This window comes from Pristiophorus japonicus, chromosome 8 (genome assembly GCF_044704955.1).
Source record: "Pristiophorus japonicus isolate sPriJap1 chromosome 8, sPriJap1.hap1, whole genome shotgun sequence".
NCBI lineage: Eukaryota > Metazoa > Chordata > Chondrichthyes > Pristiophoridae > Pristiophorus > Pristiophorus japonicus.
In genome coordinates, this window is record NC_091984.1 from 164,215,058 (window position 1) to 164,232,026 (window position 16,969).

Consider the following 16,969-nt stretch of genomic DNA (forward strand, 5'->3'; position numbering starts at 1 on the left):
TATTTCGGCTGACTGAGACATTCCCTCCCTCATGTTCTCGGACAGTGTTCCCATTTCTCGTGAGAGTGCTGTTACTTCTCCCGACAGTAATGGTACCTCATCACCCATCCCACTGATGGTGTCCAGGAGTGATCAGGTAAGGTCAATGCTCTCCCCACTCATTGCCATCACCTGAACCACATCTGTTAGATCCTGCACCTCAGTAGTGCGCTGTCAAACTCTCCTTCCCCTCCTCACCCTGGGTGTGGCTCGCTGCATCCCACTGGGACCCGCAGCCTTGAACTGTGGGGCCCTGTGTGTGCCTTGTTGCATCCCACTGGAACCCGCAGCCTGGGATCGTGGGGTCCTGGGTGTGCCTCGCTGCACCCCACTGGAATCCCCAGCCTTGGACAGTGGGAAACCATGGAATGTCCCACCAGCACTCAAACCACTCAAGGAAGGGGCTGGCACCTCAATGGACGGCACCTGCACCTCCACCAGAGTGAGTACATCAGTGGGGGATTCATCCATCCCCTTCCCCTTACCCCCATGCTCTTGGACTGGAAGGTGGGATTGGAAGATGTTCTCCTCTTCATGCTCGTCCTCATCTGAATCTTCTACATCGTCAGGGTTGGCCTCAAGTTCTGCAAAATATAACACAACAGACAAATGGTTAACAGCAGAGGAGGGGGCAGGGTGGGTGGCATGAGTAGGCTCACACAGCACAGGCAGCAGGCTGATTTGAAGGACCACGATGAATGATAGCACATTGTATCAACCGAAGCATAGCTGAGGGAGACATCCCCATGAACCGAAGTATGGCTAACCCGTGCAGTACTGAACATTTAGCAAAGCCAGACTCTGGAATTTGCAGGACTTACCCTCTCCCTCGAGTGTGGGCCCAGCTTGTGCAGCGGTGGTTGCTTTTCTCCAGGTAGAACCCATCAAAGCAGCGACCCTCTCTTCCAAGGGTATCAGTGGGTGCAGATTTGCCGGGCCTCCTCCTATTTGAGTTCTTTCTCGTTTGTTGTGTACCACTTTCCTCTGCAAAGATGAAATCATAACTTTTTAGAGAGGGTGTCTTTCTGCTGGGTGGGAATATACAGATGGTCACATTTACAATTGCAATTCCATTGAATAAATGAAAATATTACTTACACTGACTACTTGACCGAGGTCCTGCCACCACTTCTTGCACTGGCCTCCAGACCTCGGGGTGGTCACCATTGTACAGTAATCTTGTGCAAGTTGGTTCCAGCGTTTCTTCATTTCTTTTGGTGGAACAACTTTTATGTGACCTCTGCTGGTGTCCAGCTCGTGCCATCTGCCCTCAATCACAGTACCTCCACTTCATCCGTAAGAAAGTCTTGGCCTTGCACGCATTGCATCTTGTATTGCAGCTCCGATTTTTCCAATGAGAATTAAAGTTCTCACACACAACTGGCTCTTTAAAAATGACCGACTGCAAACCTGGAGCTGTACTGGGCATGCGCGCCCATAGGAACCACATCAAAAATGTCCCTTTTTTTGTGCGTGCACAGAAGTGCAGCATCGTTTTTTTCGGCGCAGACATTTGGTTCCACATCCCGAGGTTACAGGACAGGCTGCGTGACGCCAATTAAAAAAAATAGAACGGGGAAACTTGCTACTTTTTTTTGAGTAGTTGGGGCCAAGAAAAATGTGCGTAACTCTGGCAATATGCAAAAAAACGGGATGAGGAAAATTGAGCCCTTTATGTGGAACTTTGTCTTTTATAAGTGTACCATGTCATAGAGCTTTCCACAATCTAATTGGGTTGTTACTTCCTTAAAGAAGTCAAAGAGTTTGGTCAAACAGGACCTCGCCTTGTGAATCATTGTTGACTGCTGTTTTAACTGACTAATGATAAAATGTTTGTAGGTGGGAAAAATGAAGATACTTTTATCGAACTTGATGTAGATTTCTTTTAAATACAAATGAGATAATGCGAGACATAGATTTATTTATTTCTTCATGTGCATGATTTGTGAGCAATGCCATAGGAACTGAAACACTGCATAAATAAAACCTCATTGAATTGACTTCCAGATTGTTTTTTAAATCTCTCGTCCTGGGTTCAGAATATTCTGTGATATCAGAATAAATCTCCAAAAACCAATAAGTAGGTATTTGGGACGACACAGTTAGCTCTCCATAACCAGCTGGAGAATAAGCAACAGATAAGTGTCCCAGATGGATAGTAAAACCAACCAAGACTTCTAATAAATAGAAGATGATTTTCTTAACAAAAATCACTTCAAAAGAAACCTTAGTCAAGAGTAGGGAAGAGCCTTTCTGCTAAATCTCATTAGCTTCCTCTCAGGATGAGATCCACATTGTGATAAACCAATGGGATTTGTCACTATGAAATTGGTAGTGAGCATGCATCATAATTATTTTTGATATTGATCTCTGTTTAAGTAAAGGACTCCTAGCATGTGCAATTACAGTTTATGCAACAAGTCTGTTGGAATTACCAACAGTACAATTTCCTCTAACTATTGTAATCACTGGAAAGTGATATAAAGTATTTATACCCGAGTACATTGTAATTCAATGGTTAAAATTACTTAAATGAGAATATCTTGTATATTTATTTTTAAAAATCGGTACGCTGGGCAGAATTGCGACTGAATGCACTTTCAAGTCTGCAAATCCTCAATACTTTACAAGTGTGATTCTTAGTAGTGAGATTGTTGCAGTAAATAGCAATGGAACGTAAAGAACACAAGCCGTATAGTTTTTTTGATTGGTCAGTCAGTTGTCATCAGAAACTGGACACAGATACATGAGACCCCGTCACATTCACAGCCAGGCTGGACACAGATACACGAGACCCCATCACATTCATAGCCAGGCTGGACACAGATACACGAGACCCCATCACATTCATAGCCAGGCTGGACACAGATACATGAGACCCCGTCACATTCACAGCCAGGCTGGACACAGATACACGAGAACCCAGCCAGGTTAACTAAAGAAGCTAAAAGACTCTGTCACTGTACATAGGCTATTTCTCATTACTTTAGCCCTGGCCATTCTGTCTTTCAACAGATAATATCCTACTTGCACTCTGTTCAAAAAATAGAAATCCTCTGCCTCTGTGCTTTCATTGTGGCTCAGCTCTTCATCATAGGCAGTCCCTCGGAGTCGAGGATGACTTGCTTCTGCATTAGAAATGAGTTCTCAGGAGACTGAAGAGTCCAATGCGGTACCTACAGTCTCTGTCACAGGTGGGGCCAACGGTGGTTGAAGGAACAGGTGAATGGGGTGCCTGGGTTGCCATGCACTCCTTCCGCTGTTGGCGCTTGGCTTCAGCTTGCTCTCGGCGAAGAGACTTGAGGTATTCAGCGCCTTCCCAGATGCTTTTCCTCCACTTTGGGCGGTCTTGGGCCAGGGATTCCCAGGTGTCTCTGGGGATGTTACATTTTTTCAAGGAAGCTTTGAGGGTGTCCTTGAAGAGTTTCCTCTGCCCACCTGGGGCTCGCTTGCCATGTTGGAACTCTGAGTAGAGCGCTTGCTTTGGGAGTCTCATGTCAGGCATGCGGATGATATGGCCTGTCCAGTAGAGCTGATCGAGCGTGGTCAGTGCTTCGATGCTGGGATTTTGGCCTGAGCGAGGACACTGAAGTTGGTATGCCTATCCTGCCAATGGATTTTCAGGATCTTGTGGAGGCAGCGTTGGTAGTATTTCTTCAGTGTTTTGAGGTGCCTGCTGTATCTTAGCACCACAATGACTGTGCACTAACCTCATATACTATCCTTTCCGTATCCATTAATATGTCCCTCCTCCTCAAGTGGTTTCCATAGACTGTTAGAAATACTTTCAGCTGGAGCAATACCTCTCTTCACTTTCATTCATTCTCCCTTGCCAGGCATGTAATACTTAAGTGTGTAAACTCGTACTTCATTTTGTCCTTTCCCATCACTGCCCACTTTTGTTGTTTTGTCCTTGTCCTTCTGTGTTCATCATCCTAGATGCAAATCTTGTTTTCTGCGAAGCTAGTACTGAGTCCTAGCTTTTTTCAAGCAGCTACTTCTATCACTGTGATGGAAAAAATCAAGGATTCAGTGAGAATGGCAACATCATATGCATATTCTAGGCCCTGGTTTCACATTTACACTTTTAGACTGACCACCTTCGTTATGAGCTGTGTGTGCACAGAGCTGTGAGTATCTGCTAAATGAAGTGGCTTGCTATACGCAGTAGCGTGCTAAAAAGAGTGGTAATGGACATTTGGTGAGAGTGGGAAGTCGGTGCAGAGGGGGAAGGAAGTGATAAGTGTTTTAAACCAAGGGACAACAGTAAATATATTTATAATCAGAGTAATTGATTAAATCAAAAGGGATAAAATTAAAATTAACTAAGTAGAGGATACCAACATTAAAGGGAACCAAACTGCATTAAATAAAAAATCTGATATACATAAATAATAAACGGAAAGTAAGATAATACCAAAATAAAAACATATCTATATCATAAGTAGATAGACTTATAAGCAAATTGCTGGGCCAGCTGAGACCCGTTGCCTGCAATTCCTGTGTCATGTGGGAACTCCAGGCTGCTTCATGTGTTCTGGATAACCACGTGTGGAGGAAGTGCCTCCAGTTGCTCGAACACAAGTTCAGGGTTTCTGAGCTTGAGCAGCTGGAGTCACTGCAGGGCATATGGGAGGCTGAGAATTTCCTGCAGCACACGTCATCCTGCAGCTACAGAGAGTTCAGCAGGACAATAAATGGGTGGCCATCCGGCAGGGTATGAAGAGACAGACTGCAGAAATCCACTGGGAGTGTGGCACTCTCAAACCGGTTTCAGTGCTGAGCGTCATGTCACCTTGGGGAAAGTGCAGTCTAGAGCAAAGTCCCTCAAATATGGAACCATTCTTGTAAATCTTTTCTGCACCCTCTCTAAAGCCTTCACATCCTTCCTAAAATGCGGTGCCTAGAATTGGACACAATACTCCGGTTGAGGCCAAACCAGTGTTTTATAAAGGTTCATCATAATTTCCTAGCTTTTGTGCTCTATGTCCCTACTTATAAATCCCAAGATCCCGTATGCTTTTTTAACCGCTTTCTCAACCTGCCCTGCCATCTTCAACGATTTGTGCACGTATATCCCCAGGTGTCTCTGTTCCTGCACCCCCTTTAGGATTGTACCCTTTAGTTTATATTGCCTCTCCCCGTTCTTCCAACCAAAGTGTATCACTTTGCACTTTTCTGCATTAAATTTCATCTGCCACGTGACCATCCATTTCTCCAGCCTATCTATGTCTTCTTGAAGTCCATCACTATTCTCCCCACTGTTCACTCTACTTCCAAGTTTTGTGTCATCTGCAAATTTTGAAATTGTGCCCTGAACACCCAAGTCCAAGTCATTAATATATATCAAGAAAAGCAGTGGTCTTAGTACCTAGGGAACACCATTGTATACCTTCCTCCCGCCCAAAAAACAACCATTCACCACTACTCTCTGATTCCTGTCAGTTAGCCATTTTTGAAACCTTGCTGCCACTGTCCCTTTTATTCCATGGGCTTCAACTTTGCTGGTAAGCCTATTATGTGGCTCTTTATCAAACACCTTTTAGAAATCCATGTACACCACATCAACCACATTGCCCTCATCAACCCTCTCTGTTACCTCATCAAAAAACTCAAATCAAGTTCATTAAACACGATTTGCATTTAACATCCGTACTGGCTTTCCTTAATTAATCCATACTTGTCCAAGTGACTATTAATTTTGTCCCTGAGTATTGTTTCTAAAAGATTCCCCATTACCGAGGTTAAACTCACCTGTAATTGCTGGATTTATCCTTGCACCTTTTTTTGAACAAGGGTGTAACATTTGCAATTCTCCAGTCTTCTGGCAGCAGTCCTGTATCCAAGGAGGATTGGAAGATTATGGCCAGTGCCTCCACAATTTCCACCTTTATTTCCTCAGCATTGCATCCAGTCCTGGTGACTTATCTACTTTAAGTGCAGCCAGCCTTTCTAGTACCTCATCAATTTTTTATTCCATCTAGTATCTCAACTACCTCCTCTTTCACTATGACTTTGGCAGCATCTTCTTCCTTGGTAAAGACAGATGCAAAGTATTCATTTCTTACCACAGCCATGCCCCCTGCCTCCATGCATAGGTCTCCATTTTGGTCCCTAATCGGCCCATCACTCCTCTTACTACTCATTTACTATTTATATGCCTAAGACTTTTGGATTCTCTTTTATGTTCGATGTCAATCTGTTCTCATATTCTCTCTTTGCCTCTCTGGATTACTCCTAGTGCCACGTGCTTGTGAATGAAGAAATAGTAGGATAAGACAGCTGAACACGTGGCTGGAGAAATAGTGCAGGAAGGACTACTTCAGATTCCTGGGGCATTGGGACCAGTTCTGGGGCAGGAGGGACCGGTTCAAGGCAGATGGGTTGCACCTCAACAGAGCTGGGTCCAATGTTCTTGCGGAAAAGTTAACTAGTGCTATGGGGGAGGGTTTAAACTCATTTGGCAGCAGGATGAAATTTTCCACATGGGCGATTTTTGGCACAGTTGAAGAGGTACGTCCGATTTTTTTTTTTGTGGCCCGACCAAGCCAGAAAAAAAAGTTCCAAGTTTCGCCGGAATTATCTTTGAATTTGGCGCGGCGCACATTGGCCTTAAGCTCTGTGGGTGGAGCTTAAGGCCTGCGCCAAAAACTGATGTTGCCAGAGGGACGTTCTGAAGGGCTGATGCTGGGAATGGAAACTGACCACGGGCTGAGGCTGGAAACTGCTGACTAAGGGCTGAGGCTGGACTGGAAACGGAAAATGACGCGCTGCCATCCCGCGCCAAATGGCCTCCCGCCCCCGGTGCCACTGCCATCCTGGCCGAAAGGACCCCGCACCCGCCCCATGTCTTCAGGTCGGTTGAAACAATGGCATCTTCTCTCTGCCGATTTTGTCTGCTCTACACTGATTTCCTTAAGTGTCGGGAAGCTTTTTCAGAAGGGAAACATCTCCTTCCATCAAGTGTCACTCTTGAAAACGTCAACCTGAAACTATCAGTTATATAAAGTATTGCATAATGTATTGGTGTATATTTAAGGAAGTGTTCAAACGATAATCCTTTCCTAATAGATGTAAAATGACTGTCTTGAAGAAAATTGTATTTCTCAGGGGGAGTTAAACTGTTTTTAACTTGGCCTTTCTCTTGAAGTCTATCCTGTCCGTGAGAGATCACGCTCCAGGCATCACGTTGCAGACATCACACTCTAACACTCCCATGTATCATGCTGTATTTCAGATGCAAATCGATCTTAAAATGCTGGTTGAAACTGACAACCACATTCCAAGCTGCAAAGTGCCCTGGCCAAACAACTGAGCCTGTATGCCCTTAAAGGGACATGGCAATAGATAGGCGTTTCTGCGGCTACAACCGAGACTCCAGGATGGTATGTTGCCTCCCTGGTGCAAGGGTCAAGGATGTCTCGGAGCGGGTGCAGGACATTCTGAAAAGGGAGGGTGAACAGCCAGTTGTCGTGGTGCACATTGGTACCAACGATATATGTAAAAAAAGGGATAAGGTCCTACGAGACGTATTTAAGGAGCTAGGAGCTAAATTAAAACATAGGACCTCAAAAGTAGTAATCTCGGGATTGCTACCAGTGCCATGTGCTAGTCAGAGTAGGAATCGCAGGATAGCTTAGAAGAATACGTGGCTTGAACAGTGGTGCAGCAGGGAGGGATTCAAATTCCTGGGGCATTGGAACCGGTTCTGGGGGAGGTGGGACCAGTACAAACCGGACGGTCTGCACCTGGGCAGGACTGGAACCAATGTCCTAGGGGGAGTGTTTGCTAGTGCTGTTGGGAGGAGTTAAACTAATATGGCAGGGGGATGGGAACCAATGCAGGGAGACAGAGGGAAACAAAATGGAGACAGAAGCAAAAGACAGAAAAGAGATGAGTAAAAGTGGAGGGCAGAGAAACCCAAGGCAAAAAACAAAAAGGGCCACTGTACAGCTGAATTCTAAAGGGTCAAAGTGTAATAAAAAGACAAGCATGAAAGCTCGGTGCCTCAATGCGTGGAGTATTCGGAACCCAGGAGAGGGCTCTGAGCTAGTGAGAGTGGGTGAGAGCTGAGATGAACAGGACCCCAAGAAAGAATGCAAAAGGCAGGAGGCAACAGAGCAGAGTAGCACTGGGGTAAGTGTAAACCACAAGGTGATAGGAAGGGACAATATGTATGAATATAAAGGCACTGCAGGAGGGGTCAAAACTAAAAATCATGGTTTAAAAACTAGTATTAAAACACTCTACCTAAACGCACGCAGCATTCAAAATAAAGTAAATGAGTTGACGGCACAAATCATTACAAATGGGTATGATTTGGTGGCCATTACAGAAACGTGGTTGCAGGATGGCCAAGACTGGGAAGTAAAAATACAGGGGTATCTGACAATTCGGAAAGATAGACAAGAAGGGAAAGGAGGTGGGGTAGCTCTGTTAATAAAGGATGATATCAGGGCAGTTGTGAGAGACGATATTGGCTCTAATGATCAAAATGTTGAATCATTGTGGGTGGAGATTAGAAATAGTAAGGGGAAAAAGTCACTGGTGGGCGTAGTTTATAGGCCCCCAAATAATAACTTCACGATGGGGCGGACAATAATCAAGGGAATAATGGAGGCATGTGAAAAAGGAACGGCAGTAATCATGGGGGATTTTAATCTACATATCGATTGGTCAAGTCAAATCGCACGGGGTAGCCTTGAGGAGGAATTCATAGAATGCATACGGGATTGTTTCTTAGAACAGTATGTTACAGAACCTACAAGGGAGCAAGCTATCTTAGATCTGGTCCTGTGTAATGAGACAGGAATAATAAACGATCTCCTCGTAAAAGATCCTCTCGGAATGAGTGATCACAGTATGGTTGAATTTGTAATACAGATTGAGGGTGAGGAAGTAGTGTCTCAAACGAGCGTACTATGCTTAAACAAAGGGGACTACAGTGGGATGAGGTTAGAGTTGGCTAAAGTAGACTGGAAACACAAACTAAATGGTGGCACAATTGAAGAACAGTGGAGGACTTTTAAGGAGCTTTTTCATAGTGCTCAACAAAAATATATTCCAGTGAAAAAGAAGGGCAGTAAGAGAAGGGATAACCAGCCGTGGATAAACAAGGAAATAAAGGAGAGTATCACGTTAAAAACCAATGCGTATAAGGTGGCCAAGGTTAGTGGGAAACTATAAGATTGGGAAAATTTTAAACGACAGCAAAGAATGACTAAGAAAGCAATAAAGAAAGGAAAGATAGATTACGAAAGTAAACTTGCGCAAAGCATAAAACCAGATAGTAAAAGCTTTTACCGATATATAAAACGGAAAAGAGTGACTAAAGTAAATGTTGGTCCCTTAGAAGATGAGAAGGGGGATTTAATAATGGGAAATGTGGAAATGGTTGAGACCTTAAACAATTATTTTGCTTCGGTCTTCACAGTGGAAGACACAAAAACCATGCCAAAAATTGCTGGTCACAGGAATGTGGGAAGGGAGGACCTTGAGATAATCACTATCACTAGAGGGGTAGTGCTGGACAGGCTAATGGACTCAAGGTAGACAAGTCCCCTGGTCCTGATGAAATGCATCCCAGGGTATTAAAAGAGATGGCGGAAGTTATAGCAGATGCATTCGTTATAATCTACCAAAATTCTCTGGACCCTGGGGAGATACCAGCGGTTTGGAAAGCAGCTAATGTAACGCCTCTGTTTAAAAAAGGGGGCAGACAAAAGGCAGGTAATATAGGCCGGTTAGTTTAACATCTGTAGTGGGGAAAATGCTTGAAGCTATCATTAAGGAAGAAATAGCGTGACATCTAGATAGGAATAGTGCAATCAAACAGACGCAACATGGATTCATGAAGGGGAAATCATGTTTAACTAATTTACTGGAATTCTTTGAGGATATATAATGAGCATGGTGGATAGAGGTGTACCGATGGATGTGGCATTCAATAAGGTGCCACACAAAAGGTTACTGCAGAAGATAAAGGTACGCGGAGTCAGAGGAAATGTATTAGCATGGATCGAGAATTGGCTGGCTAACAGAAAGCAGAGAGTCGGGATAAATGGGTCCTTTTCGGGTTGGAAATCGGTGGTTAGTGGTGTGCCACAGGGATCGGTGCTGGGACCACAACTGTTTACAATATACATAGATGACCTGGAAGAGGGGGCAGAGTAGTGTAACATAATTTGCAGATGGCACAAAGCGGGTTGTGTATAGGACACGGAGAGGCTGCAAAGAGATTTAGATAGGTTAAGCGAATGGGCTAAGGTTTGGCAGATGGAATACAATGTCGGAAAGTGTGAGGTCATCCACCTTGGGGAAAAAAACAGTAAAAGGGAATATTATGTGAATGGAGAGAAATTACAACATGCTGCGGTGCAGAGGGACCTGGGGGTCCTTGTGCACGGGGTCCTTGTGCATGAATCCCAAAAAGTTTGTTTGCAGGTGCAGCAGGTAATCAGGAAGGCGAATGGAATGTTGGCCTTCATTGCGAGAGGGATGGAGTACAAAAGCAGGGAGGTCCTGCTGCAACTGTACAGAGTATTGGTGAGGCCGCACCTGGAGTACTGCGTGCAGTTTTGGTCACATTACTTAAGGAAGGATATACTAGCTTTGGAGCGGGTACAGAGACGATTCACTAGGCTGATTCCGGAGATGAGGGGGTTACCTTATGATGATAGATTGAGTAGACTGGGTCTTTACGCGTTGGAATTCAGAAGGATGAGGGGTGATCTTATAGAAACATTTAAAATAATGAAAGGGATAGACAAGATAGAGGCAGAGAGGTTGTTTCCACTGGTCGGGGAGACTAGAACTAGGGGGCACAGCCTCAAAATACGGGGGAGCCAATTTAAAACCGAGTTGAGAAGGAATTTCTTCTCCCAGAGGGTTGTGAATCTGTGGAATTCTCTGTCCAAGGAAGTAGTTGAGGCTAGCTCATTGAATGTATTCAAATCACAGATAGATAGATTTTTAACCAATAAGGGAATTAAGGCTTATGGGGAGCGGGCGGGTAAATGGAGCTGAGTCCACGGCCAGATCAGCCATGATCTTGTTGAATGGCGGAGCAGGCTCGAGGGGCTAGATGGCCTACTCCTGTTCCTAATTCTTATGTTCTTATGGCACCACTTTTGCAAATTATATATGAATGATGGGCAGAAAAAGATCAGCTGGTCCATCAAGCCTGCACCACACTCATAGTGGTCTATTCCCTATCCCCCACCCCCCGCCCCCCGCTCCCAATCGCCATGTAACCTGCTGGGAGAGGTGTAAGAATATAGTTATGTTTTTACATTATTCTAATTCAGAAAAATGTCATAACAGCTAATGTAGGAAGAGTTGGTTTAAACTGTGCGCTCTCAAATTCTATCTTTGCCCCTCAGTGACACTGATAACTTTTGAGAAGGATGCATTTTGGGGACAAAGACATTGTACTCTGAGGATCGGCACATGTAGATGATTAATCATCATCATCATCATAGGCAGTCCCTCAGAATTGAGGAAGACTAGCTTCCACTCCCAAAGTGAGTCCTCTGGTGACTGAACAGTCTGATACGAGAGCAACAGACCCTGTCACAGCTGGGACAGACGTTCGTCGTGGGAAGGGGTGGGTAGGGCTGATTTGCCATGCGCTCCTTCCGCTGTCTGCGCTTGACCTCTTCATACTCTTTGCGTGGAGACTCGAAGAGCTCAACGCCCTCCAGGATGCACTTTCTCCACCTCGGGCGGTCTTCGGCCAGGGTCTCCCAGGTGTCAGTGGTGATGTCGCACTTTACCAGGGAGGCTTTGAGGGTGTCCTTGTAATGCTTCCGCTGCCCACCTTTGGCTCGTTTATTATGACGTAACTCCGCATAAAGCATTTGCTTAGGGAGTCTCATATCTGGCATGCGAACTATGTGGCCTGCCCAGCGAAGCTGATCGAGTGTGGTCAGTGCTTCAATACTGGGGATGTTAGCCTGGACGAGGACACTGATGTTGGTGCGCCTGTCCTCCCAGGGGATCCGCAGGATCTTGCGGAGACATCGTTGGTGATACATCTCCAGCGACTTGAGGTGCCTTCTATACATAATAAATAAGCAAGCTCGTTGGCATTAATGATATATTAGGAAGCTAAAAGGGTTGTTAGGTTACCACAGCAGGGGAGAGTGTAAAGTAAGGAAGTTACTGCAGTATAAATAAAGGAATAGGTTCATTTCACTATAGAAGTTGCAAGAGATAAGACATCAAAGGCTTATGCAATAAAGGCTATAGTTAATGTACCAAGTCCTAATTGTCCACTGTAAGATTCCAAAATTCGTGGAAACCCCCCCCCCCAAGTGTTTGGACTCACTGAAAAGGAAATTCGATTTGGGACTATTAAACAGAAAGTTTGGGATCCTAAAATGCCCATGGAAGAAATCTATGAGTTTTAACCAAGTTTGGGATTTTTAAAAGGTGCATGTTGTGTCTGTGAGAAAAGGGCTGCAAGAAAAGGGGTGGGTTCAACCTCTGAAAAGCCAGTTTGAATATTGGAGCTAATCAAATTGTCTGGGGAATTGTTTACCCTCAAAACCTGCCCCCTAGAAGACATTTACATTTCAATAATCAATCCAAGGAAGTACAGTTTCAGTCAAAGCACAAAACCCATCCAACACATGCATAATGCTAATCACCTTTCCGGCCTGCATAGAAAGCTCGAACCCAGGCAGACAATTCGATACCAGAAACTAACTTTAACAATTGCGACTCGAAACCAAAGGATAATTTCAACAATTAACAAGAGCTCGGCAGCTCAGAAAAGTCTATCAACGCCAGATTAAAAACACTTAATCAAGTTTCAGTTAGCTGGGCAGCAAAACTTAAACAAAAGAAACGTTAGATTTGGCGCAAAGATTAAGGAGCCTCTCAGAGTATAAACTGAGGGCCTATCGTACCAGAAAGACACAGAAGAGGAAACTCTCTATTCTGACCAAGCACTTCGGAACAACAAGATCAAGAGCACACAGCAAGAAAACACAGGAAGAAACATCACGACATCGGAGAAAGGAACTCGCCCCAACTGGCTTTCAATATGCAGCAGAGATCTGCTACCATGTCCGGGGTTCGGCAAGGCAAAACAGCTATAACCAAAGAACCCTGAAACCGTGAAACAGCCCTAGCTGTCAAAGGAAAGGATTTGGTGAGCATTAATCCCTGGAGCCCTAGAGTTTGACCTAGTTAGAGAGTAAGTGGGAGGTGCGAGATATTTCTGTTGTGTTTATTATCTGTAATAAAGTATTCCCCATTGTTTAGAACCCTTTTGTAAGATTTTACAGTTTTATTGGAGTGCATTTGTGTTATTTGTTTTCTTAAATAAAATCCATACCTTCTTTGTACAAAACAGTTGTCTGCTGCACTTTCTCACACCCTGATTAATAAATCCAAGCTCGAGAACCAGGGAGTGGGAGTGACTTGTAACCGCTCTGGGTCAGGAAGGCAAGCTGACAGACCCACCATCCCCTACAGAATGACAAGCCAGGTAGCAGCTTGGTCAAAAGGGGGTGCTGCAGTAGACACTGTTTTTGAGGAAAGAAGCAAAATGGAAGAGAGGATTTCCTCTTACATATTCAAGAAAATCAATATAACAAAGAATCTATTGCGCGCCGAGCGTCCTGTGGATGCTGCAGCCAAATGGACTGAGAGTAAGGACCATAAGCACTCTGGAGAAAGCAATATGGTTCGTCTGCCTACACTGACAGGTCCAGCAATTGGACAAGAAAGTCAAGTCGCTGGAGGTAGAACTCAGGGAGTCCGAGGAACAGTCGAGTGCCAGAGCTATCATGGGGAGAGAGATTATTTGAGGAGTTAGGCAAGCAAAACAAGGGAAACTACGGTTAGTGGAAACACATAGAAATCGCCAGGATTACCTTCAGTGCCAGGTCACCGAAGTGAAGGGTCAAGAACTGGTGTTGCGGGAAGAAAACGCCCGCCTCACCAGGATAATTAAAGAGCAGGAGGAGAAGTTGAGGGATGTACAGGCCACTTATAAGGTAGCAAGCAGCAGAGGGTTCGAGACTGGAGACCACGGTCCCTGCCAAAAGCAAATTGAGAGTCTGAACCTTGCTCTTTCCAAGGCCAAAGGCATGTTCTGCCTAATAAACCGGAGTATGGCTCGGGCAGACCTGGAAGAGCAGGGGGAAACCGTTCGACCAGTACCTGTGGCGCCGGGGCTTAGCTCGGTCTGGCAGCAGGAGGGGCGAACAGTTTGCGGGACAGACGGGGACGGTGTACCACCATCTGTGGCGTCGGGTTGTAATTTGGCTTGGCAGCAGGGAGAGGTGGGAGCGACACCAGTACGACAAGGGCCGTGACCGGGGCTGATGTGCCCGGTACACCAGCAGAAGTATGGTGCGCCCACTCTCGGTGGGGCAGCAGAGCCCCTCGAAAGTAACTTTGTGGTCCCCCACAGCACCCAGCAGCTTAGAACCATGGTAGCCCACCTGGACAAGCTCACCCATAAAGGGGATCCTTTGTTTCACTTTATGTAAGTAGTCCAAGTGGCAGGCATCAATGGGTGTAACGACTCCGAAATGGCAAAAATGCTCCTATTCTCCCTAGACAGTAGAGTATGCCAGTGTCTCTTCTGTGGAAAGCAAGAGGGCGCAGAGTACTTACGCTACTGTCAAGGAAGAAGTCTTGAAAGTTATTGTCCTAAATGATGGGAGTCCCTTCCCCCGAGTGGAGAAGACGATGCAACAGGCAGGGGTAACCCACAAGCTTTTGCGGTGGGACTCTCGACTGGGATCACTTGACCCGGGATGAGAGGGCCCACTGGTTCCAGAGCCTGGTGGCAAACAGTTTCCCATGGGTGAACGCCAAAGCCGAGCTGTGGTTCGATCCTAGGGATTCCAACCCCACCGAGGAGTCAGTGATTAGGCAACTAACCCTGGCTTTTAGGAGCAGCCAAGGGACAGAGGAGAACCCACCCAAGGGGAGGGAAATGAGTTGAGGCCCCACCAAGCAAAGAGGGAATGGCGCCAGGAAGGGGGTATCTCTTCTGACACCAAGCATAACTGCTTTGGGTATGGGAAAAGTGGGCATTAGAGAAAGGATTGTAGGAACCCTTGGAAGGATTGTATCAGGGAGGGAAACACAAAATATGATAAAACACTGCAGAAAAACCGCAGTCACCTGGTGAGGTCCAGTTTAGATTCCACCTGCTGTAAAAACGCAAAGGTCAAGTGTTGTTTCTGGCCTGCATAGAAAGCTCGGACCCAGGCAGACAACTCGACACCAGAAACTAACTTTAACAATTGCGACTCGAAACCAAAGGATAATTTCAACAATTAACAAGAGCTCGACAGCTCAGAAAAGTCTATCAACGCCAGATTAAAAACACTTAATCAAGTTTCAGTTAGCTGGGCAGCAAAACTTAAACAAAAGAAACGTTAGATTTGACGCAAAGATTAAGGAGCCTCTCAGAGTATAAACTGAAGGCCTATCGTACCAGAAAGACACAGAAGAGGAAACTCTCTATTCTGACCAAGCACTTCGGAACAACAAGATCGAGAGCACACGGCAAGAAAACGCAGGAAGAAACATCACGACATCGGAGAAAGGAACTCGCCCCAACTGGCTTTCAATACGCAGCAGAGGTCTTCTACCACATCCAGGGTATGGCTAGGCAAACCGACTATAACCAAAGAACCCTGAAACCGCGAAACAGCCCTAGCTGTCAAAGGAAAGGATCTGGTAAGCATTAATCCCTGGAGCCCTAGAGTTTGACCTAGTTAGAGAGGAGGTGGGAGGTATTTCTGTTGTATTTATTACCTGTAATAAAGTATTCCCCATTGTTTAGAACCCTTTTGTAAGATTTTACAGTTTTATTGGAGTGCATTTTTATTATTTGTTTTCTTGAATAAAATCCATACCACCTTTGTACAAAACAGTTGTCTGCTGCACTTTATCACACCCTGATTAATAAATCCAAGTTCGAGAACCAGGGAGTGGGAGTGACTTTTGCTCTGGGTCAGGAAGGCAAGCTGACAGACCCACCACCCCCTACACCACCAATCTGTTCAATTATCTAAGGGTCATAAAACACCCAGTACAGTTAAGTCCAGCAAGAACTAGACAATGAAAGAAAATGGTGTAAAATGACATATAATGATTCACTTAGACGGAACTTTGGCTACCTTCAAGGCGAGACAGTGGTGGGTTAGGGTGGGTTACACCACGTTACTCTTAACAGTCAGTCCCTGACAGAGGCACATTAAGGCCAAACAGTTCTTACAAATAAGAGATAATCTAGTCCAAGGTGCGTTATTCAAGCAATAGGTTGGACTAATGGGGTATGACGTTTTCCGAAGGATCAACTTAGCCACAATTAGGTGTTGATGTGATGTGTTTAATGCTTTAGTCCTTTGTGTTTAATGCTTCCCAGTTGGACTAATGGGGTATGATGTTTTCTGAAGGATCAACTTAGCCACAATTAGGTGTTGATGTGTCTGCCTCAGCCGGGAGCCTACACTTGCTTATTTATAAAAAGAGAAACAACTGTCCTCACTCAGCAGATATAAGGCAAAATATTATCGCAGGAGGTTTTAGGCCATTTTAAGTGATGTGTTTAATGCTTTAGTCCTTTGTGTTTAATGCTTCCCACTCCCTGTCTCTGGCTGTGCCTGCACTGAACTTAACTCTAGGTAAGATTTTTCAGAACTTACAAAAGTGGACACTTACTCCATTCTAAGTTAGTTTGGAGTAACTTTTCGCAGTTCAAACTTGCAAAACAGACCTAAGTGGCTGGACACATCCCCTTTTGAAAAATAAAACCTCAACTAAAACGAAACTAAACTAACTCACTAGAACTGGAGCAAACTAAATGCCGAGAATTGAGATTCCTAAGATACTCCAAACTAAACTAGTTGCTCCAAAAAAATAGGAGCAACTCCACCCGAAACTTGGGCCCAATTGA

General features: G+C 45.0%; 1 protein-coding gene across 3 annotated transcripts in view; it reads left to right on the forward strand.

Moving 5' to 3' along the window:
* The window catches only part of LOC139268795 (breakpoint cluster region protein), a 905,198-nt gene that overhangs the window by 237,625 nt on the left and 650,604 nt on the right, over window positions 1–16,969 (forward strand). The window lies entirely within an intron of this gene.